The following is a 23,041-nucleotide window of genomic DNA, read 5'->3' on the forward strand; positions in this document are numbered from 1 at the left end:
GATCAGAGGAGCTGTGGGACAAGAGAGATCAGGCTCTATGAAACCATTTTCTTACAAGCTTTGAGTTTTACACTGCTGCATGCTCTAATGAGCCTTCTCGAAAGGAAACAACCCATTTCTGTAAGGAATCCAGGTGATTATGGTTTGCATACCGCCGTGATCTCTCTGCATGGGCACAGGGGAGTTGCCTTCATGAATCTTCCTGCAGGATGAAGTCTAAAGCTGGACAGTGTGAAAAAAATGGGAAAGGACCACAGGGAGGGGTAGTTTGACATCCATTGTTAACTTGGAAAAAAAACCTTCTCTCAGAAAGTCTTTTATTTATTGTAAATCATTCCTAAAAGATTAGGAAATCAGGCCTGGGGGAGGGGGAGAGATTGTTGTGGCTTTCTTTCTTGTTCAGTGTCTTTTAATATTAGACATTAACCCTAGTCTCCTCAGTTTTGCTGAGCCTCTGTCCTGCAAACCACCAGAGAACATTTTTAACATGCTTCGGGTGAACAGTCCCTCTGCACCCTGTCGTGGGTGGGACTTCACAGCCTCCCAGAGGAGGGAAATGCCTCTCTATACATATCAATGTCAATATCCACACACAGTCACACACATGCCCCCAAAACACACCCATATACAAACCCCACCTCTGTCCCCACTGCTGGTGAAAAACGACCAGTAGGTCACCCACAGCAATGAGTACTGCCCGCCTGGCTGCACAGGGCACGGAGCTGCGTTGGGAAGGAGACTGGCTGATGGATCGGACCAGCACTGGCTGCACATCACCCCAAGGCAACAGTGTGCAGATGATGGCAAATTCATCCGGGCAAGAGAGGCCCTGCTCTCACTTTCCTGTCTGCACTGAAAAGAGAGAAACAGTTGATGTCGTGTTTTCCTGTTCACATGAACACCCAAACAATCTGAGCCTTAATCAGGTTTGGCCTGGAACATGGGACAGTGCCTGTGGTTCAAATATTCTTCTGGACATCCAGAGAGACTTACAGTTGATCTGCCCCACTTGAAGACATTATCTCACATCAAAAACTCTGTTGTGATGAACAAATCCCATGTATTAAAAAATTCCAGTTGCAGGAAGCTCTTGCCCTATTTAGAAAGCCATCTCTCAAGTCAATAAGCAGGTATGAGGCAAATATCATGCAGCCATAGTGATAAATGCTCAGCTCTATCTCCCATGATTAAAAAAAAAAAAAACCAAAAAAAAACAGGGAGAAGAAAAAGCAGGAGAGAACAGATACTGATTCAGAAGGGAAATCAGGTAAACAGAATCTGGGGAAGCATATGCTCATGAAACACATGAAAGATATGAATTCATACCAATGGTGGGGAATTTTGGCATAGAGGAGACTTCAGAACCAATGATTGCCCAGGAATACTGCTTCCACCACACTGTCCCCATGCTTTACAGGGAACTGCTAACGCACACTGAGTGTTGTGGTGCTGCCAGGAGAATTTGTCTGTGGAATTGCCTGACCCTTGAGCCTTTTAGGATTCTCAGCCATGACTTTACATTCCCTTTGTATGTGTATGACTATCTTTGACATCAATGAGAACAGACATGGCAGCAGCTCACAAAATTCCCAACCTCACCTCCTGCTTCCCTTCAGCCACCTGCTGAGCCTGGTGCAAGCCACCAAGCCCCCTTGCACAGCCTCACAGCCACGTTCTCTGTGCTGCCTGCCCACAGCACTGGGGCATACGTGTGCACCTTGGTGTAAAACCAAGCAAACAAAATTTCATTCCCAAAGCAACATTTCTGAGAAAGCCATGAGCAGATGAAGAAAGCACCTCTCATTAGAAGCATCCTTCTCACAGGATAAATAGGAGGCTAAGCCTGCCCTCAGACAGACAGAAGAAGTCATCTGTCGCCAACACATACAACAGCTCCCTTGGCATAACGGGCTTTTTGTGCCTTCCAGTGCTGCTCCTCCGGCATCCAGCTGCTCAGGGTACCCGCCTGCTGCACAAAAGGCCAGCAGCATGGACAGATTCCACTCATGCTGCCTCTACAGTCAGCACAGAGTTATTTGAGGGTAATATTTTGCTCAAGTCTCTCCTTCAAGGCTACCAAAAAATAAAAACAACTTCAGCATGAATTCCTCTCTGGACTGTGCACAAAGAAACCAAGCCCTCACTGTACCGCAGACTGGCCCATTAAAGCGAATGGTTAAATTCTTGCTATGAAAAAGTAGGCGTTGTTGTCTGTTTTGCGAGGCAGAAATCAATATTCCCGCCTCCTCTCCTTCTGTTATTTCACCTTGAGATACTCATGCTCAGTTAGATGAGATCTGAGTCTTACTCACTGCTACTGCAACTTTTCTCTCTCCAGCATTTCACAGGGTCACGGATGTTCTTGGAGTCCTAACCTGCCTGTAATTTACTACTCAGCTCCCTAAACTAATCGCCACTGGTGACTGAAGTAGTGACTGATTTTCCTTCCAAATCACACCACTGCAGCCATTTCCAACTATTTCACTACACCCTCTATCTCCGTCACTTTGCTCCCTGTGTCCTCCAATAACAGCCCTCTTTCTGCCACAGCCTCTCTCTGCTCTGGCCCCCTATAATTCACTCCCTGGTGCTAGCTTCTCCCATACTGTGGCCATCTTGTAGAAATTACATTTTATTGTGAAATGCCCCTTCTGCTCTCACTCTCCCTTTAATCTAACTGTGGGGAGTAGCTTGGTTAAGTCTGTAAATTCAGGGAGTGGGGGGTGGGACAAGGGGGGAAAGACCTGGGTGACTGATCCTCAGCCCAGGCAAGCCTGCAGCAATGTTGGCTGGGAAGAGACAGGCAGGGGAAGATAAGCCAGTACCTCAACAGCTGCTCCTTCAACCAGGTTTCCCTGCGGCAGTTCAGATCCAGGGCCTGGACCGATTCCCGTAGATCAGGTAGCAATAATGCCAGGCTGACTGGGCTGTTCTGATGAGTCCTCTTGGATGCAGCTCTGCCTACAATCATGCCTGCCTCTGTCACCTAAGGATTAGACAACTGCAATATGGTCTGTTTGGCACCATGCTTTAAATCCATTCATAAACTGAAGGCAGTGCAGAATTCAGCACTCAGTTAGATAAGCCATGTCTCTCACCCACGATCATTCTCACATTTGTGCTCCATTTTTATGCCATCTGACCACTGGCTCCCAGACAGATTTTAACATGTTCCTGTTGACCTCTAGTGCCTCTCATCACAGAACCTTTCCCAGCTGACAAATCACCTCTTATATTTCCTAGAAGCAGAAAAGACACCACGTACTCTAACACAGCTACCTAGGAGAGTAGAGTTGAGGGTTGTTCAGTCTTTAGTTTGCCATTGTTTGCTGGTGACAGTCTGATGAAATTGCTTGAGTTATAATGAAGACAGTTTTCATTATCTGTCATTTAAAAATGTCAGGGGAGCTTAGACTGAATGGATAGGTGCAACCTGTTGTTTCAAATAGCTTTTGATGAAAGAAATACATTTCAAAAGTACCAGTCACTGATTTACAGGTGTTGTACCAAAATTACATAAAATAGAGAGATACCTCCAAAGAAAACAAGCAGATTTCCCCACTTGCTCTTTAGATTAGACATTGGCTTACCATTAGTATGGTGCTGACTTTCTTTTACAGTAATCATAAGCTATCAGATCTGCAAGGCCTTAGATGATGGAGGACAACACCAACAAAACCAGGACACTTCATTATTAGAGGGCACTCAGGAGTTTTGGCTTAGCTATATAAACACTTCACTCTTGCTCTTCTCCATTTGTACTTATGCACTTTTATGGTGCAAACGGTAGACCACTTTAGCAACAGATGTCACGACTGGACATACTTCTGCCCAAACATTTTGCTAGTCCCTCTCCGCTAATGGTGCTGGCCTCTCACAGCCGAACTGCAATAACAGACAGTATGAATGTTCCCAGTCCATCTGAGCACAAAATCTGCCAGCTTATTTTAAATCATGCTGGGCTATTCCCTAGCAGGAATACATCTGCTGACAATAGCTGCCTTGCAGGTCCTGAGAGACACCTAGGATAGCATGCTTCTTTCCATCTATACCTTTTTATTTCAGAGCATTCATTTAACATGTGAGCTGGTGCTGCACAAGGGACCTGCCTTGGTAAGGTAACTGATGGGACACTCCCTGTGCCTTGACTTGCTTACAACACGGGCTGTTCCTACACACTGCCAGCATCTTTTGCCTGCCCTCTCTGTCAAACCAAGACAAAATGAATGCCAGCAGTCCATCCAGCATGCAAGAAATGCAGGTAATACTGTGTACAGTGTCCTCAGAAGTCCCTTGTATTTTCAGTACTTGCTTTTATATGAGTATCCAGCATCAAAAAGTGTAGCAAGAATCTCCTGTAAACATTTAAATGCTGAAGCACAGATACCTTCCACTTTAGAATCTGATAACAGATTGCTGCTGCTTTGTCCAGTGACACAACTTCAGCCTGCCTGGATCCCACGCAAGTCAGCTGGCTTCCTCTTCCAAGTTCCTCTTTCCCCCATGTGCAGAGACTGATGTGTCCCTCGTGGTGTTCCTGCTCTTGGTGGTGTATATGATGTTCAAAACTAAGATGATAATGAGGAAGGAAGAAGGACTGAGCCTTAGGATGCTGGATTCTGAAAGTCACAGGTGTGGGGAAGAAATAAGAGTTGTTCTGAGACCTGATCACTTAAACGTCTTGTTTCCATTAGGACAATGGTTCCTGGGCATTTACTTGAGTCATCCTTACAAAGCATCTCCCAAAGAAAAGGGTTTATGCTCCTGGCAACACATTCCAAAAAAATGCGTCCCCAGCTCCCTGCTGCCATAAGCAAGCACAACTCCAATGATTTCAATAAAGCTGCACTTTCTGTGGCCCTGAGGCTATAACACTACAGTAAACAAAGCCAAATTCCATAAGCCAGATGCTTTAAGGTCTGAATCCAAATTTTCAACATCTTACAGATATGATCCACCAAAAGATGGCTGAACCACACCAAGAGCTGGCTGTCACTGAGCTGTTTCAGCCACCAGCAGCACAGGGACCCTAGGGCCTCATCCTGGGGCACAAAAATGGCTGGTGGACATCAGCCTGCTCTTTGAAAGGGCAGTGGTACCTCCCTCCTCTAGGACCTCAGCCTCCCTGCTGAGTCCTCTGCCCTCTCCAAAAAGAAATCCCCATTCCCCACTCTAGTGGCCACAAGGATGAGTTTGAGAAATGAAATGCTGACACCAAAACCAATTGACCTTACAATAGCAGCTGCTTACCACTCCAGTTTCTTCACCTCCCCGTAGTAGAGCTTGTTTTCCCTTTACATCTGAAACATCCAGACAAACATCTCTCAGTCCAAGGAAGGGCCAGCCCAAGGCTCTTGCCAGATTAGGTGTAGGATCCACTGGCACACAGTGAAAGCAGACCCATGGCTTAGTTAGATGACGGCATACATCCTGGAGTAATAAGGATGTAATGCTGGACAGTTACTCAGGACTGAGTGAGCACAGCAAATGAATGGTCTTTCCAGCTTCAGAAGTGGTCCCTGAAGAGCAGCAGTAAGGGACTCTGGCTTGATAGTATAGTCTGGGGAATGTACTGCACACAGCTCCAGTGAGTAATGCTGAAAATCCATAGGCAAAGGAAATGTTTTAAAACAGAAGAAAATCTACTTGAAATCAATACCGGGAAGGTCTCTAAGAGGAAACACTCTGCAAAAAAGGACACATTTGCCACATATAAATCTTTAATGATATCTTGTATTTTTAACAAAGCATTAAAAAACCCAAACAAACAAAAAAAGAAACCCTAGTTTCTGTAACACACCTGAGAGAGCAATCATCCTCACATAGCAAAATATGATTTTCACACCTGGTAAATGAAACAACTCTGCTGCATCCCAAGGCCAGGGTTAGGGTCTGAGGTGCACTGTTAATGGAAGGTTAGAGACCACAGAACGGCTCTTCAGGGAGCACCTTTCAGATGCTCTTTTCATGTACAGCAGTGCACAGTAATCAGAAGGCACTGGCAGCACATACTAAAGTCACTGTCACTGACAGTGGTTCTAACTGTGCAGTCACCAGTTGATAGCTCAGATTAAGACAGCCAGCTTGCGTGCCCGTGCTCCTCTGACTCAGGAGAAGGCTCACACTCTGGTAAGAGCAATTCTGTATTCTTTCATCTCCCTCCTGGCATGCCTTCTGCAGCACACCAGGGTTAACCACTCACTCTCTTCTCACACATGAAGAGTGGAGCTGCAGAGCTGAGACAACAAACTTTACAACTGCATACAGCTGAAGCCTCTGCACTATTAAAAGTAAAGCAAGCACAGAATATCAAGGAAAATCCTGATCACAGGCCATGCTGGTAGGAACCCAATGACATTCGGAATCTCTCCTGTATCAGCATGCTAGACTGCTAGATCCAGGCAGGATGGCTACACAATTTGCCAATCATTCAGGAACATGAGAGGAGCGAGGCCTGTGGGGAGCCAACAGGCCCTGGAGGTACATACAGATATTCACAACAAAAATTCCAAGTGGAATCAGCAAGAGGAAGAAGCACAGAGAAAAACACTACATGATCTAGCACCAAACAAGACACATGGCTTAACAAGACGCTTTAGAATATCTGGCTCTATAAATTAGACTGTGATTCCCAGATCTTTAGCTCCCAGCTCCTGCTGATTTCTGAGTATAAAGGGGATGTTTGTCACTCCCAAGATCAGACACCAGCTTGAATGCCTTTCAAGAAGTACACAGATGAGTATGTTCCTAGGGAAGGATGAGCTAGAGCTAAGCCTTCAAACGAGCACAAGGAGAACCTCCTGCCCACAGACAGGAAAGTGGTAACCTCCTTCACTTCCTTTGTGGCTTTAACCTAAACCACAACTCCTCCCTTTGGGTTAGAAGTCTCTTCCACTCATTCAGATGTTTGTCAGCTTGTCTCTCTAATACCCAGCATTCGTCACTGCCACATAGGGAAAAAAACAGCTCTCTTCTTTTTTCCTCTCTCCCACACCCCTTTTGCAGTTTCTTCCCTAGACAAGAATGGCTTCAGTGCATGGGAAAGCAAGTCTAAACTACAGCTCTTCAGGCACAGGCACAGAAATTAGCAATTGCAACATGAGGGGGCAGGGAGAAAGGAGACGTTGGCATACAGGCTACACCAACATTTGGGAATGCTGGCAGTGAGGAAACATTGCTGCCAGCAGGAAGAGTGATGCCAAAATAACTCACAGGGCTTTTCCATGAGTGCAAGCACTCCTTCCCAGCTCAGGGTGCAAGGTCCCTCCTGCTTCCCCAGAGAGCTTCAGAGCCTGGATAAAGTGCTGGAAGAGAAGGGCAGAGCTAGATGAGCACAGGGAAGAGCTGTGGTGCCACTCGGGAGGCCCTCCCTTTCTCCGTGCACAGGGAGGTGAGAAGGACAGGTCCCATTATCCCCAGTGTGGGGCAGGGAGAGGCGGCAGCTCCCCCTCAGAGATCCCATCATCTGCTGAATGGAGGTTTAACGATGTGAGAAACAGTGGCTCCCACCCCAAACACTCCCAGTCCAAAGGCTTAACCTTATGATATCCAGGTGACACAGGCGGTTTTTAGAGGCAGTTGAGCCTTGTGAAAGATTTGAACAGTTTTTTGAGCAGGCATATTTTGCTACGTACCTTTACCAGGTAGTCAGAGAGGTACTCAGTGGCAAACCTCTCCCACTGCTCTCATTGCAACACACAACCGGGCAGCCACACACGGTGCTGGGTGATGCAGTCACTCCCTTGTCACCTGCCACTCCCAGGACAGTTCTGGCTCACGTAGTGTGCAAGAACAAGCTTTTCATTCCTTCAAGATTTTCAGAAATTTCAAATAACTGTTCTACCTCTGATCAGGTTAAAAAAAAACCAAAAGAGCAGTTTTCAAAATTTCTACCTAGAAACTATGACTAAATGAACTTAATGCAAGGTTTCATTTTACCTTCTTGAAATGCTTCATTCTGACAGCTTTAAAATTTTTCTCCATTTTTTTTTCCAAGATGAAACACAAAACTGGAGTCAACTTTTCCTGAAAATAGCAACAATTCTGGCAAATCAGCAATTCTCTAAGAAAAATTATCTCTGGAGAAAAATCCTAGCAAAACCTAGTTCTGTTATTTCCTCCCAACACCACACAAGAATATGCCTCCATGGTGTAATTCACCCTTAAGTTTCATAGCAACTCTGATGCAGACATATTGCACACACAGATATTAGAATATGCCTTTGACATCACCAGCACAATGCAAAACAGTGTATATACAATATGGCCAAGCAACGCTGCTATGGAAACCTTGCTTTGAATTCCCGTGTACTGGGTGTTTAAATTCTTATCCCTAATATTGCTTTAACAGAATTCTGTGTACTTTATTTCCTTGCTCAAGTCATCCCCTTCTTTCTGGGAGGGCTCTCCCTCCTGGAAAATAAAGATGTTTTTGTGAGTGAAGCAGAAGGTGATGAGACCTGCACTGCATCCCGGGTGCTGCCATGTACACCAGCTCCATGAGCTGCAGCAAGAGAAGTAACTGATCTGTGCCTCAGTTTCTGCAGCTTTAAAATGGAAATGAGATGATGTTTTACTTCGGATATGACTCGAATGTGCTTCGAAATCCTTTGTGACAGCCAGAGGATACATGCATTCCTATTTGTTACTTTCCGTAGGCGAGGAGTTACTGTCCTCTACAGACCTATGCTGATGATCTCTCTATGTTGGAGAACCAAATCAGGAAGTACAGTCGCCCACTCATGTAGCGAACAGATAAGTAATAAAGCATCACACTTGCCAACTCCTAAGGAGGTGGTTTCTTAAAAAGACATAGGAAGCTTTCGTGTTTTGATGCTGACTAATTTCAGAAAGTTCCCATTTCACTCTCTTCATTTTAAACTTCTTCAAAAAACATGTTTACCTGATATTCTGAAGGCTCTTCTGCTAGGGAGGATCAGACTGGCCAGACTGAAGGTAACACTGCTGGAAGAAAAGAGGGCTCTTTATCTGTCCATCTCCTCCAGTTGCCAGGTGCTCCTGGTGGCCCTAGCGGTACCTTCCAGGTCTCACCCCGGCAAGGAGAGGACACTGCAGCCAGCAGTGGCCATCTGAAACGATGCCAGCTGCATCCCGGGATGTACGGCAACACCTCCCACAAAATCTGAGTAGAATGTGCAACCTAATAACCCAGCAGCCAAACTCACCCCTGCAATCCAGTGATCGCAAATGCAGATTAACTCACTTGCATTTGTCTGATGGCGTAATTGCCAGACTGCACATTCAAATGAGTATTTGTTTAACTGTGTGATACACAGATAGAGCTTATACACTTGAGGCCAAATTTACCCCTGTTGTAATTTCCCTAACTCCAGTAGCAATTACTCAAAGGACTAATTTGGCCCACAGTGTTTCCTAGTACATGTGATTCATCATTTCTTTCCTATAACAAAGAATAATACACTGTTTCAATCAGTGGTGATGTCCTGGCCTCCTTGAGGCTGCCGGACTCCCTGCTTAATCAGACATAAAACAAATCACTTGCAGAGGCAGAGGCGTACAAGCATGCTTTAATTACAATATTGTAACACCAATTAGAGATCTATCTAATCGAGGACTCAGTACTTCCTACTCGAGTATTACTCCCATGTTGGGATAATTACTGCTAATTAAGCTTGGAACTAATTAGGCCAAATGATCTCATTTATACCAACATAGATGACTTCTAGGAGTTCACACACACACAAAAAAAGTCCAAGGGTGATTTTATCATTCCTGGACTCACCAGCACTTCACTTCTAAAATGGACTGTCTTTTCCGAATGGATAATCCCTGCTAGAACTCAAGTTGCAGGTCTCAGATGATCACGCATTCTCCCAAGGTGGAGAAACACTCTCTGAAGGCATTTCAGTTGGTTGGCCCAAGTCACCTTCTATTCTAATTGACATAGTGGATTAACAGAATTGTGTGCCATCATGGCCTGGTTAATTCCAAACCTCCAGGCCACTCTCACACAGTTATTGTTACAGTTCTCAGTGCACTTAGCACTATCCACACCCCCAGGATTGTTGCACACAATAAGGAGGTTTCTCGAAGGGTACAGTGCAGTGTTAAAACAATAACTGAAAAAAAAACCCAAAACAACTCTCAAACACACCAACTATTGCAGGTATTCATTGAATGATTTGCATCAATCCTGCTTAAAATTAGAAATAGCATCCCAACACCACCAGTAATGGTAGCCCAGCTGTGACGGCTGAGGGCAGGGGCTGACTCTGGCCAATGGAGCTACTGTCTGTGCTACAAGACTCCCCATGATGACGGTGTGACTGTATCTAACAAAGTAGGCTTCATACTGCAGTCAGAAAAAGAAAGGACAGCCCATGAAGCTGTGTTTATGTTGCGGTTTCTCCTCCTCCCCCCCAGCCCCAAAATTCTGCACCAGCTCAGCACTGAGATTCTCAGGTTGAAGTGTCACCAAGGCAACTTCCATTTAGACCTGCTCTTGGCTCATGGTAACAAGTCACAAGCAGTAGGGAGGGTGTTCCCCTCCCAATGGTTGAATGTGGTGGGGTAAAACAAACCTTAAAAATAAAACCTTTACATTTTGTCTGGGTATTTTGGGGACTATGAGTTAGCTTCTCACCCAAAGACAGTTTGCACCAGTGGCATGATTTCCTCCTCCAGTATTGGCTGATTTCAGATTCATGGCTGAGTGAAAGAAGAATGCCACCTACCAGAATACCAGTCCCACCTCTCCAAGTGACTGGACATCTTGCAAATGAAAGGAAGGACCAGTATCCAAGAACTGGCTGGGGGCATCCATGCTGGCACCCATCTGTCTGCACTCCAAACTTCACAAACCTACACAGTCTCCTGTCCCTGGGTACCTCAACACCTCTGCTTTGCCTGTTGTGTCTGCAGAGGCTGCAAACCAGCATGTCTGTGCTAAGAGACACTACAGGTAACTCAGGAAGGGTTCAGTCACTGCACAGGCTACCTCTTTCTGCACATCCATTCTTTCAACCCCTGCCTCAAAATCAAGCCTTACAGGACCCACTTCAAGGTGCAGCATTGCTTTCTCCTTACTTCTGCCTTTCTCTCACCAGCTGCCTTTATTACTCCTAAAGCTTCCTTCTAAACACTTCATTTTCTCATGCTTTCTTCTACTTCAGGCTGGAATCCTGAAGCCGCTGAACCCAGGAATTCACCATTGTCTCCAGGTCTTCTTCCAGCCTGCCCCTTTATCCTCACAGCGATCATTGTTCCCTGGTGAGTCACAGACACTTCCCCCTCCCTTCTCCCCTCCAAATGCCTCCTGAACAATCTTCTCTTTTCCAAAGCCTGTCAAAACTGAGCCCAGCAGGATTCCCTACACCAACCTGACCTGGTTACAATACCTCCTGGAACTGATCCTCCAGCTGTCTGTGAAATTTCTGTAGAAGTGCCACTTCTTTATGCAGTACCATTAGCAGAAGACTAATAAATAATGCACAGGAATAACACAATCCCCAATAAACAATGTACTGCTTCTTCTCCTATTTTCTTAAGTGAGCAACATGGATCCTAAATCTGATCTCCCCCTCCAGTTGTTACCCAATCCTCATCTCAGCTACCAAACTCTCTCCTCCCTCCCCTAGCAAGCCTGTCATTCCTTTCTTCCCAGCTGCCAGAGCCTTTGCTGCTACCTCCTCCAGCCCAAATACACTGGCAGACATGAATGCAAGCGTCCACACAACACAAATGCAAACATCCAGGCACGTATCAGGTTGCATGTTGAAAATGCACGTTTCCGTACACTGCAACAGCATGTGGAAACACGTGCACAGCCCACTGAATATCATATTTATTTGGGTATCTGCTGGAACCCCTGCAGGAAGAGGTGAGTTGGAGATCTTCTAATGAAAACAAAACCACTGAACCCGAAGTCTGGGCAAGACAGTGGTAGATATATGATCAGGGCAGTCTTCAGCACAAGCACACATTGGGCCCAGGGGGCCTCTGAATGGCTTCTTTAGTGTTAAAAGGGAGGAATTCAGGAGCTTTAGATCAGAAGTACATCCCAAACGGGCATTAGACTCTAATAAATAAGGTGCTTTACACTGACAGAGTGCCAGAAAACTCCCAGCATCCTCCCCACGGTCTGCATACAGGCATCTCTTCAGTTGCTGGTGGTTTGGATGGCAGAAACCAAGCAAACAATCTCCCCACGTCACAGAGGAGGGAAGGGAAGCAACATCCTGCCGAAGGAACATCAAGTCACAGCCACTACAGAAAGCATGAAGAATGTTCTAATTTGGGATTGCAGTAAGTCCTTCAGGACAGGGACTATCTCTTTCCAGGGTCTGGACAGCACACTGCACAATGGGACTCCAGCCCCATATCAGCACTTCAGCATGCAGTGTACAAATATTTACTGTCACCAGCGGCCTGCAGAGAGAGGCTCTCTCAGATGGACCTCCCCAGGGGCATCTGCGGAGATGATGGAAGTCTGAGTCAGTGACCTAAGACCCAGACCTGGGGAGCTTGCTGCAAACCACAGTTCAGCATGTCCTCCTTCTAGACAGGTTCCCTTTTTTTTAAACACTCGCTGATTTGGAGGTTTTAACACTTTTTTTTCTGAGCAAATCCCATAATCTTATCCAGGGTCTGCATACATGCATAGGTCTAGTTGGTGGCCAGCCCGGCATGGCCCTAAATGGTCAACCCTATATTTGAAAACAAAGAGGCAAAATGTGCAAAGAAACACATGCAGGCAAGAAATAAACAAATTCTCATTCTCCCAGCACACTAGCTATGGGAAAACATGCAGGGTCCCAGCAGAAAGATGGCAGGAGTGTGGCGATGTTGGCCCTGTCCCCTGACATCCTGAGTATCTGGACTGGTTCCAGCTTCATTTACTAAAGGAAAGCAAAGGGGCTGCTGCTTACTGCAGGCAGCTACCAGGTTCGTAACCTCAGCCCTCCCAGGGGCTCAGGCTCTTGTTGAATAAGGCAGGGACATATCCCTAAGTCTGAGGTTTAGAAACAAGATGTATTTATTTGTTATTATTTTCTGTTATCTGAGTGCGGTAAAGGTCAGAACACTTATCTTCTGGGGTTGGTTCCTGCTCCCACTCATGTGGTTCAAAACCAATTGAATGATTTTCTGCATACTTCTCAGGCAGAAAAAAAATCCAGGGGGAATGAAACCTGATACAGGGCATTTTCTAAAGAGGATCTGTGGGAAACAAGGATCCACCGCAATGGGAGGAAGGGCTTGTGGGCATTCCTGGGTACCTCCTCCCCAGTCCCTGTTTCACAATGAAACATGAATAAAGATGACTGAGGACAACACAGCTTTTTACCTACATTTTAGCCTAAGCTGATATCAAGGACTGAAGTGGACAGTATCACCTATGTGATACTCCCAGAGCTGCATTTTGGGTGACAAGATTCAAGGACATAGCTGCATATCCTGTGGCCTGTGCACCGGCTGCTCCATAATCTCCAAGATTAATTTATGCAAAACATGGGAAGATGTGCTTTTTCCTTTTGCAGTGAATGACTTCATTAACCTTTCAGGAGCTTGCCAATAGTGAAGTAGAAGCAATGGGAAAATCACACTTCTGGGAAAAGGGGACTTCTGCCATGTAGCTAAGAGCACATACCTGGGAGAGGCCAAAGGCACCAGCAAATGATGGACCCTGGTTTAGGAATCCGCCTTCCTGCTCTGCTCTCCCTGACACCCTCCAGTCTCTGCCCTGCTCTTGCAATGGTCCTCCCCTGGGTTCTGACAGCTCACGGCATGACCAGAGAGACAAGGAAGCCAGATGGGAAGGCAAATGAGGCAGAGGGTTTTAGACAGTGTCTGGAGAGAGACCTAGCCCAGAGGCAGAGCAGGAGAGAAAAAGCAGGTAAAACAGGTGAAGCAGGTATGGAGAGGGAGAAAAACGGCTGTGGGAAAAATGGGAAAAGGTGCACAGCACCTCGCATGGAGCATGAGGGAGATCATCACACTAAGGAAGGGTCAGAGTGTTGCAGAGACAGAAGGGAGAAGTCAGGAACTGTCTGGTCAGGGGAACTGAGGCTCACTGACGTTAATGAGCCTGGGACTGAGTGACATCTGGCAGGGGGAAATGTGGTGCTACCCAGGAATAGAGCTAAGCTCCACTGGAGGCCAAGAAGTCACCATGCCCTGTCCTGTAGAACACTGGATGAACTTCAGCACAAGGCCATCTGCTGGATCTCTTTGTGCCTTGCTATCAGGAACACCTCATGAGCCCTGAGTTGGCTGTCTCTCCCATCAGCCTCGATGCAGCCACCTCTCCCTGCCCTGAGAAAGGGACTTCTACATGCCACATGTTCCCTATGTGGGAAGAAAACAGAATCCATGAGGGGATATAAAAAAACCACCACTTTTCAATTGCTGCTGCTGGACATGATCCTTGCAGCCAAAATCCTGTCCCTGAAGAGAGGTGGTTAAATACACCGCAACCACTCTGGCTGACTTGGAGGAAACTCTATCCCACATCAGATAGTGGGATAGCCTCCTCATGGGATCAGGTGGCTCTCTCAGGCAGATGGGAGAGGGGTTCTCCCTACTGCAATGACCCTGTTGTTCCTGTCCTCTTCCAACAGAAGGACACTGAGCACAGGTCTGCCAGGAACATAGCACAGCTGTCCTGACCTGTTGGGTACTGCCTTGTGGGCTCAATGCAACTCTCCAGCAAGATGCAGAGGGCTTCCCAAACCTTTGGTGCTCATCCTGTGCCTCCTCCATCATGGCTTTCCCTGGCACAGCACAGGGTCCTGAACTCAGCTGGAAGTGGCACAGTGGGACAGTCATCCTCTCAACAACCAGAGATGTCAACACACAGCCAGGCACAGCACAATCCATGTTTTCAGGACAGAGTGTCTAGAGCCAGGGGGAAGTCAGGGGAATGGGAACAGGACAATAGGTCAAGACCAGAGTAAGTCACAAGGTCATGTCCAAGGAGGTAAGGTGACGTCAGGAAACAACATTTGAGACTAGAGACTTCATCAAGCTTCCAGGCAGAAACAAACTACTCAGAGATTAAAGTGACAACTGTGCTGCAGCTCAGAACGAGACTCCAGGCAGCTCCATCCAGAGCCGGCAGCACACACATGGAGGGAGTCTCACCTTGCTCCCTCAGAGGGCAACCCCCATCCTGCCTGGCCAGCCACGGCTGCAGCAGGGGGCTGTCCAGCTGATCCCATGCCCTGTCCTTCTCCCTCAGGCCTGGCCAGCCCGCCCCTCTGGCAGCTTCCAGGCAGCCAGGCCACAGGGACAGGCAGCCGGCAACAACAAAAAGGGGTCCACCGTGGAGACACACACATAAGGGAGGAATTTGGAGGATAAACTAGAGGGAAGACATAGGAGTGTGCGGCGCATGAATAGTGGGGGAGGGTAGAAGATACAGGGTGAGAGAAGAAAATGACATGAACAGAAGGAAGAGAGCTGCAAATAGAAGGGGATATGGAAACAGCAGAGAGAGACAGATTGCAAGAGCAGTGGAAGTAGAGGAGACCTAAAGGGACAGAATATAATAATAACAACTCTTCAAATGAGAGGAAAAGGAGAGAGAAGAAAGGAGAGGAGAGAGGAAAAAAGGTGGAAAGGAGAAGGGAGAGGGGTGAGGGGAGAGGGGAGGGATTTATGATTTCCTGGAGAGGGAAGACAAATGCCCTGCATGTTTTTCTCCTTAGTTTTCAAAGGTTTTGTGGAAGCAGAGTGAAGACTTGGCATCCTCATTTGAAGAAGGGAGGAACTACGGCACAGAGACACAGAGGCAGTGAATGAGTGAGGTGGTAGAAAGAAGCTTAGCTCCCTACTTTGAGTTTTCCATCAAAGACAAAGGTGAAGAACAGTCTAGACTTTCCTCTCCTGAGCACACCACAGAGAATCCACTACTCAAAGATGGTAGGAAGAGAGCCTGCTAGAAGAGCGAGAGATAACCCAAAGTAATGTAAGAAAAAGAGGGGTACCTGGGTTTTTTTGCCAGCACCAACGTCCCTGGAGATGTGTGTTTAGATATATTCAGAGTAAATTAACCTAGAACACACCAAAGCGAGCACTGTCTGAGTGCTTACGTGGGGAACTGCCCATGGGGAGATGATGTTGCAGTGTGGGTTCAGGTACTTGCTGACCCCACCAGCCCACAGCCAGCTGCAAGGAAAATGGAAGGGGGGTGCACAGGAGGCTGCATGACGGGGGCTCTGCTCCTGCATCACTCACTGATGTCTTCTGTCTGCAGCTCTTTTTTTGGGTGTCTAAAATTTATCCAGTTTAATTTGTACTACCTTTGTGTCTCAGCTGCCACTATGGACAACAGGCTTTTTGTTGTTTGACAAACAAACACCAAGCCCCCAAGCACACGTACACCCAAGCCAAACACCGTTTGTAAGAGCCTTGAATAAACCAAATACCTGGTGCCTGCTTGAACTCCTGCACACACTTGGGCAAACAGAGCTTCCCAGTTACTCCCTGCACACAGGAACCCAAAGGATCCAACATTTTCCTAATCTCAGACAGCACTACTTTATGGCTTGCTAGCACAAGAATTGTCTAGAATTCCCTCATCAATGAGTGACGAAGGTCTCTCTGCTATAAATTGATGTTAATGGCAGGTTGTGCACCTTGTTTGTTTATTGCCAAGGAGGAATGTTTGCCATGGCTGTCAAGTTTATAAAAATATTTCCATGACTTCAGACAGCTTGGCATTTTTGCATGCAGCTGAGAGAGTGGGAGAATGTACAGATGAAAAATTGAAGAAACATTATTGAGGCTGGAAAAATAATATCTCCTAGCACCACCGAGGTGGCTTAGAAAGGCCAGGGAGGTCAGCAATATTTCTGAATAAAATGCAGTTTTTTCCCACCATGGGTTTCTGAAGAGCTGGCAATAATTAAGCATTACAACACCTTTCTGAAGTAGATAACCCAGCTGAGGCCATCTGAGGTTAAAGGACTTGCCCGTGATCACACAAAGCAAATCAGTGGCAGAGAGGAGAATTAAACCCAACAGGCTTAGCTTCCATGACCCAAGTCCTACACACCTGGCTGGCATCCAGATGGAAGGATGGGAGCTGTACCAGCTGTGGACCTGACTGTCAAGCACAGGGCTTCCCAGGCAGTCTAGCAATTGGGCAAAGAGCTGAGCGACAGGCCACCCCAACTTCAGGCAGTAATTGTGAAAACAAGTGACAGAAGGCTGGGAAGCAGTGCCTAGTTACCAACCACGGTGCCAAGTGGATTAAATATACATCGATAGATTCAATTACAAAGAGCAGCATGCAAAATGGAAGTGATTGCAGTCAAGGACCCAGGATGGCAAGAAATAACCTCAAAATAAAATCACAGGCTTCATTAAGAAGAAATCCATGCTTCCAAAACTCGTGGAGAAAGTTCAGCCTTCAGTCCCCAGGGGTACTGTCCCAGGCCACCCCAGGATGGGAGGGTACAGTGACACCCAAGCCCCAAGGGCTAGTGAGAAGCCTGCAGGACTCAAGTTTAGTGGGTTGAGAGAGATCCATATCACCTAATGCTGAGCAGCCCTTTGTTATCACTGTCACCAGAGAAGCTGGAGAATGAAGCACAGAGAAAGTGAGCTGTTCTCCTGTGTGTGTCCCCCCACCCCCACCATCTGCTTGCATCTCACCGGGGCAGGGCTGAGACACATCACTGAATGAGGAGGAGAAGACCTGTTTCACACTTTGGGGGTCCTGGGCTGGAATATCCAAGGACACCCTTCCCAGCATGGATATTCAGCCCTGCATCCACTTGTGCCCAAATGCACATTCTGTTCTGGGGGGCCCTGGAAGTACTGGGTTTGGCAGAAGGCAAGGCCACATCCTGACAGCACTGACAAACTCAGCAGTTCAATACTCCTCATCTGTAGGGGGAACAGAAGCTCACTCTGCTCTCCTTCTCCACCCATGCATTTCCCCAGGATTTCAAAGCATTACGGAATTTTCATTGCAACCCCCCAGCCACCTCCATCCTGGACTTATCACAACACATGCACTGCCATGATCACTAGTAAAGATTTAATTTCCTTCTTCTTGGAGCAAAAATAGAAAGGATAATCATTCAGCACGCCATACACACAGCTGTCACCTGAAAAATGCAGGTGAGCACAGTTAAATGGAAAGGCAAGTACAATCTCAGACCATTTTTTGGTACCTGGAGAACTGGACCAGCAGTATTTTGCATGCAAGATTACAGGTCTGTGTGTAGTTGCATTTTCACATTCTATCACTGCAATTGCACACAGCCAGTTACGTGCCTTAGCAGCAGCTTACAAAAGCAGTTGCTGCTAAACATACAAAATCCAGCCCCCAGATGCACAGGCGCAAGACTAAAAAACTGGTCCTTATTTTTCTGCCACAGAAAAGATGTGTATTCGCTGGCTGCGCCTGCTCCCTGGGCAAACGCCACACCAGCATATTTCCTTGCATTTCTATGTTGAGCCACATATTCATTCAAGCTTTGCAATAACCTAAAATGTATACAGCATTTTGCAATTAGAAGCATCCCAAAAATGCAAAAAAGGCCCCAGTTTTTGCATAAAAAAAATCTTCTCCCAGCAAGCAACTGTAACCACCTCTCCAGCCAGAATGTACTGTCTGTTTAAGGCTCCAGAGAACACAGTGCTTACCCTTTAAGACAGTAAGAGATGAATACTTTTTTTTTTCATTTAAACTATAGGGAGTTTTACCTAGATAGACTGCAATTTCCTGAGCTCGAATCTGGCAAAGTGCCCAGGGCTAAGACCACTCCCCCTTCTTCTTTTGGCAAAAATTACCATGGCGTCTTTAATAGTCAGAAGTAGTTTTTAGGGTCTTGTTTTCACAAAAGATGCTGAGGAAAAACCCAGTTGTGCAAGCAAGCAAGCCCGGGTACTGCAGAACTTCTAAGAACTAGACTGATGTTCAACATCTGAAGAGTACTATCCCCAAATACTCTACCGAGAGATAGTTCAGTTCTGAGTCACAGGGAAGTGGTCTGAATCATGAATAGCCATTCCTGCTAACTGCTCTCACCCCCCCACCCATCCCAAGCTTACAATCCAAGCAGTGACCAGGTTGAGGTTAGCTTGGGAAAGCTGATGAGATCACAGTCTGGGGAGATACAGCCTCAAGTTTTTGTTAACCAGCTCCTTGTTCTGCGTGGAGACATGGACAGCAGTTGTTACACCAGGTTTACCATATGTTTATAATATTGTTGTTATGGGAATACATGTCCAGTCCATGTCACTGGCAAGTTGTGCTGTTTTCTGCTGGAAGGACAAAACAGAATTCACTGTCCAACAGAGCACCGAGTGTGCGCATACTTCGAGCAAAATTTATCGTCGCATGAGTCACGCTCGGTGCAAAACCACACGCTTTGTCCATGGGCTGGCGTGCGAGCCCGCCGTGGTGTCTGCACAGGCACACACAGCCCTTGGGGTGCTGCTCCTACCTGGGAGGTGGGCAAGCATTACCCCATCTCACAGACTGCAGCAGGAAGGTCCACACAAGCTTTAAGGCAATTTGCCTAAGGCTGCCCATCAGATCAGTGCCAGGATCTCGAGTTCCATGAGACCTCTTTGTCCGATGGCCATTTCTCAAGCAGGACAAATGAAGGATAAACCAGGGCCAATGTTAAGTCAGTTAGGGTCATAACTCTGCATCACATAGCAAAAACATTTGCTTCCCCATGTGTCCCAAAATGGTGTTCAGGGCAGTGAGCTGGCTTATGGGACACAGGAGTTACACGCTTGTGTGTGAGAGACTGTTGTCAAAACTAAAGTGCCTGGGCTGCCCGCATCCTTAGTGCATCCCTTAGGGCAGGGAGCACTGGTGGTGCTCCCATCTCCAGTGGGCAGGAGCAATGTCAGTGGCTCAAGTGGCTCTGCCATGCAGAAGCAGCACTGAATAACTAACTGCTGAGGAGAAATCCTCTTGTCTGACAGCCCCCAGCAAAATTCAGGCTGAAGGAGTGAAATACATTTTGTTTACTGCCAGCCCTACCAACTCCTGAGCTGCCACTGAAGACCTCTGAAGAAAGAGCAGCTGACTGGAACAACACACCACCAGTTCAAAGGAAAACCAATTTACCCACTTAGTCTCCTTCCAGACATCAGCAAACAGGAGAAGAAATGGCCAACTCCCCTCCCCGCCTCCACCCCCCCAGCCCTGACACGTTGCCATTTTCTGTCCCCGTCTCCATGCAGCTCGTCACATCCCATGCCGTAGTTGAGGAACGCTGTGCAGGGTTTAATTGTGCACACGTTCTCCGGGGAAGGGCGGCATGGGATGTCCACAAAGGAGTGGAGGCAGGAGGCCAAGGCTGGTTATTGGCCTCGAGTCATACTTGCTGATTGGCGCGTCAAGGATTTTAAAGTGCATAGCTGATCAGATCAGCAGCTTGTCCTAGAAGGAGAAAAGTGACATAAAATATGCACAAGCCTTCCTTCTGTCCTGACAGCAGGTTGAGTTTTCAGATGATGTGGAAACAGCAGCCTGCTCTCCTCCCCCCAACATGGTCTCCTCTTGTGCCTTTGCTGCAGTGCTGCCGTCTTGTTCCCGACTCCAGAGGCTCTGCTCCCTCCCCAGCCTTCATGCCGAGGCTCAGACTCTGGCCAAGGGGCTCCATGCCACTGTTTTTATGCCCACTCAGCCCTTGGCCTTTCTTCTCAGCATGCCAAGCAGGGGCTCATTAGTGTTCCCTGTTGTTAAGCTTTTGTGGCTCAAGCCTGTCCAGTGCCAAGCTGGAACAGAAAGGCCATCAAATCCCCATCCAGGAGGGTGCAAAACTTCCCTGTGCTGCCAGCCCAGCTGGAATTCAAACAGGTGATCCTGGAGAGGAAAGGTGTAGTGTGCATGCGTGTGATCTGCGTGTGTGGGAGCAGCGTTTGAGCTCTGCCTGCAACGAGCTGGTGCTGCTTCAGCTTCTCAAAGAGAGTGACTTGGAGTACATTTGACCTGAGACCTGTCCTCTGCATCTGCATGTGTGTAGCACTTTCCTTGTGCATGTGAGATGCCTGTGGTGTGTCCCTGCTCCGTCATGGGAATGCTGCCATGAGTGGAAAAGCTAAAACATGTCACATACTGGTTTCAAGCCTCAGCCACCTCACATGCAGTTTGTGCTAACACAAAGTCAGCTGTCAAATACTACTGCTACCAGGCTGATGGAATAAGCTATTCTGTAAACTGAGGAAAACACAAGAGCTGGGCCATGTCTGTGCAGGAACCATGCTCACAACGTGAGCGTGTTGGCCCTCAAGAGGAAGGATGTGCGACACAAGCAGGTGTGTTTGCACAAACTTGCTCTTTCCATGTGTGTGGAGGTGCTGGGTGCATGGAAACATCAATAAAGTGGTAAAGCTTTATTTCATCCCCACACTTACTTTCACAAGGGACAGTTGATTTTCTCCTTTTTATTGTCAGAGTCCAGCAAAATTAACAGAAATGTACAAAGACATTTTAATAGAAGGCCCCTCTACCAGAGAAGCCACCTATGGAAAAGGCAAGCCACATGCTCTCTCCTCATCCTCTCAAATGCAATCCTTGTACAAGTCACAATCACCTCAGCTACAAAAATCTCTTCCCCTTACCAAATGCCCCAAACTACACCAAGTCAGAAAACTCAACCTCTGTGTTCTTCCATACTGAAAAGTCCTGCTACATCACACTTAGCTTAGCTGTGCTTTAGCCTTGCTCGTGCCCTGATTCAGTTCAAAATCTCCCCTCTTTTTAAAGCCCTCCAAGGAGACGGTCCAAGGTCTTCCTTAGACATCCTTCCTCCCCGCTCCCCCATCTGTCTACATCCCCTCTCCACAGATTTTCCACCCAGCTTCAGAACCGTAGGTGCTGGAGCCGCCTCCTTCTTCTCCCCAGGTCCAGCTGCCTAGAACAGGCATTTTTCCTCCCTACCTCATTGCCTGACAAGTCTCCTTTCAAACATGATCTGATACTTCTCCCCCTCCTGTGACGATAAACCTCAGAGTCTCTCTCCCTGCTTCTCACATACCTCCATCACTGGACTGACTGTAAGGCATGTGGGATAAAGGTATCATGGAAAACGTTACAGCAAATCACAGGGTTTTGCTTTGATTCTTTTTCTGCTTATTTATTAATTTTTTTGAAGGGAGGTAACAAGTCAGAGAGAAGCTGGCTGAGATTTCTGCCGTACATTTTTTTGCAGCAGCAAGATCCTCCATCTTCCTTGCTGGATTGAATAGGGTCTCAGGACAATTTAGACTCCCTCCCCCATCTCCCATTCCTGCTCATATTCTTCAACACATGATGCTCTCCTCCCAGCCTTGACTGGGAAAGCACATATCCTCACTCTCTCCCCCTCTTCCAGCTCCTGCCTCGCATAGGTTGTGTCAGGACATTAGGATGACGAACATTTGTGCAGCTCAGATTCTTGTAGGTTATTTTTTAACAAAACAACTAGAATCAATGAAACCTGAATGATGGCACACGACAAACTTAAAAGACCTCGTGAGGATGCACCTAGCATTTCAGGAGGCTTTCTGTGTCTCATGCCAAAAGGAAAAATTATCCCTCCAAATTTAACCAAACCCAGTACCGATACTGTGATAAGCCCGGGTGTGAGGAGCAGGGATTCTCTCCCCTTTGCCTTTTTTGGGGGGTTGGTTTGTTTTTTTTTTTGGCTCTTGCACATTATCACCTCACCAACAGTAGGATAACAGCTACAAAACCTCCGGCAAGAGAGCAAGCAAGCAGGCTTCATATTGCTGCTCTCACGCCGAGCTCGATATTTACTTGCTGATAAACGGCAACTGTAAATACATCTCATCTAATCTCCCGACATCAGGAGGGAAAAACATCTCCCATCCCCGCGGCGATCTGCCTGCCTCCGGAGGCAGCGGGATGGAGGGCTGACAAAAGACCCCGGCTTCCACCCTCCCCCGCGGGGCTTCTCCCCGGCGCGGGGCAGCGGGGCCGGCGGCAGCCCCGGGCTCTCCCCCCGGCCCTTCCTCGGCCCGCCACCCCCATAAAAGCCGCCGGGACAGAAGCCAACAGGTGGAAGGCGCTTTTTGTCCCTTCCGC

At 47.3% G+C, this 23,041-nt stretch overlaps 1 protein-coding gene across 3 annotated transcripts in view; it reads right to left on the reverse strand.

Annotated features, from left to right (window-relative positions):
- Positions 1–23,041, reverse strand: part of LOC138115759 (uncharacterized) — a 46,323-nt gene that overhangs the window by 22,794 nt on the left and 488 nt on the right. The window contains exons 1-6 of one of the 3 annotated variants that reach the window (XR_011153709.1): positions 9,186–9,489; positions 8,903–8,961; positions 7,635–7,806; positions 7,213–7,304; positions 5,251–5,597; positions 3,349–4,568 (exon numbers count right to left, since the gene is read on the reverse strand). The exons of 1 other annotated variant lie outside the window; for it this stretch is intronic. The gene's annotated coding sequence lies outside the window, so the exon portion shown is untranslated. Of the gene's footprint in view, positions 1–3,348; positions 4,569–5,250; positions 5,598–7,212; positions 7,305–7,634; positions 7,807–8,902; positions 8,962–9,185; positions 9,490–23,041 lie in introns of those variants that run through there. One more of the 3 variants, XR_011153715.1, reaches the window with a different exon arrangement.

This window comes from Aphelocoma coerulescens, chromosome 1 (genome assembly GCF_041296385.1).
Source record: "Aphelocoma coerulescens isolate FSJ_1873_10779 chromosome 1, UR_Acoe_1.0, whole genome shotgun sequence".
Classification (NCBI taxonomy): Eukaryota; Metazoa; Chordata; class Aves; order Passeriformes; family Corvidae; genus Aphelocoma; species Aphelocoma coerulescens.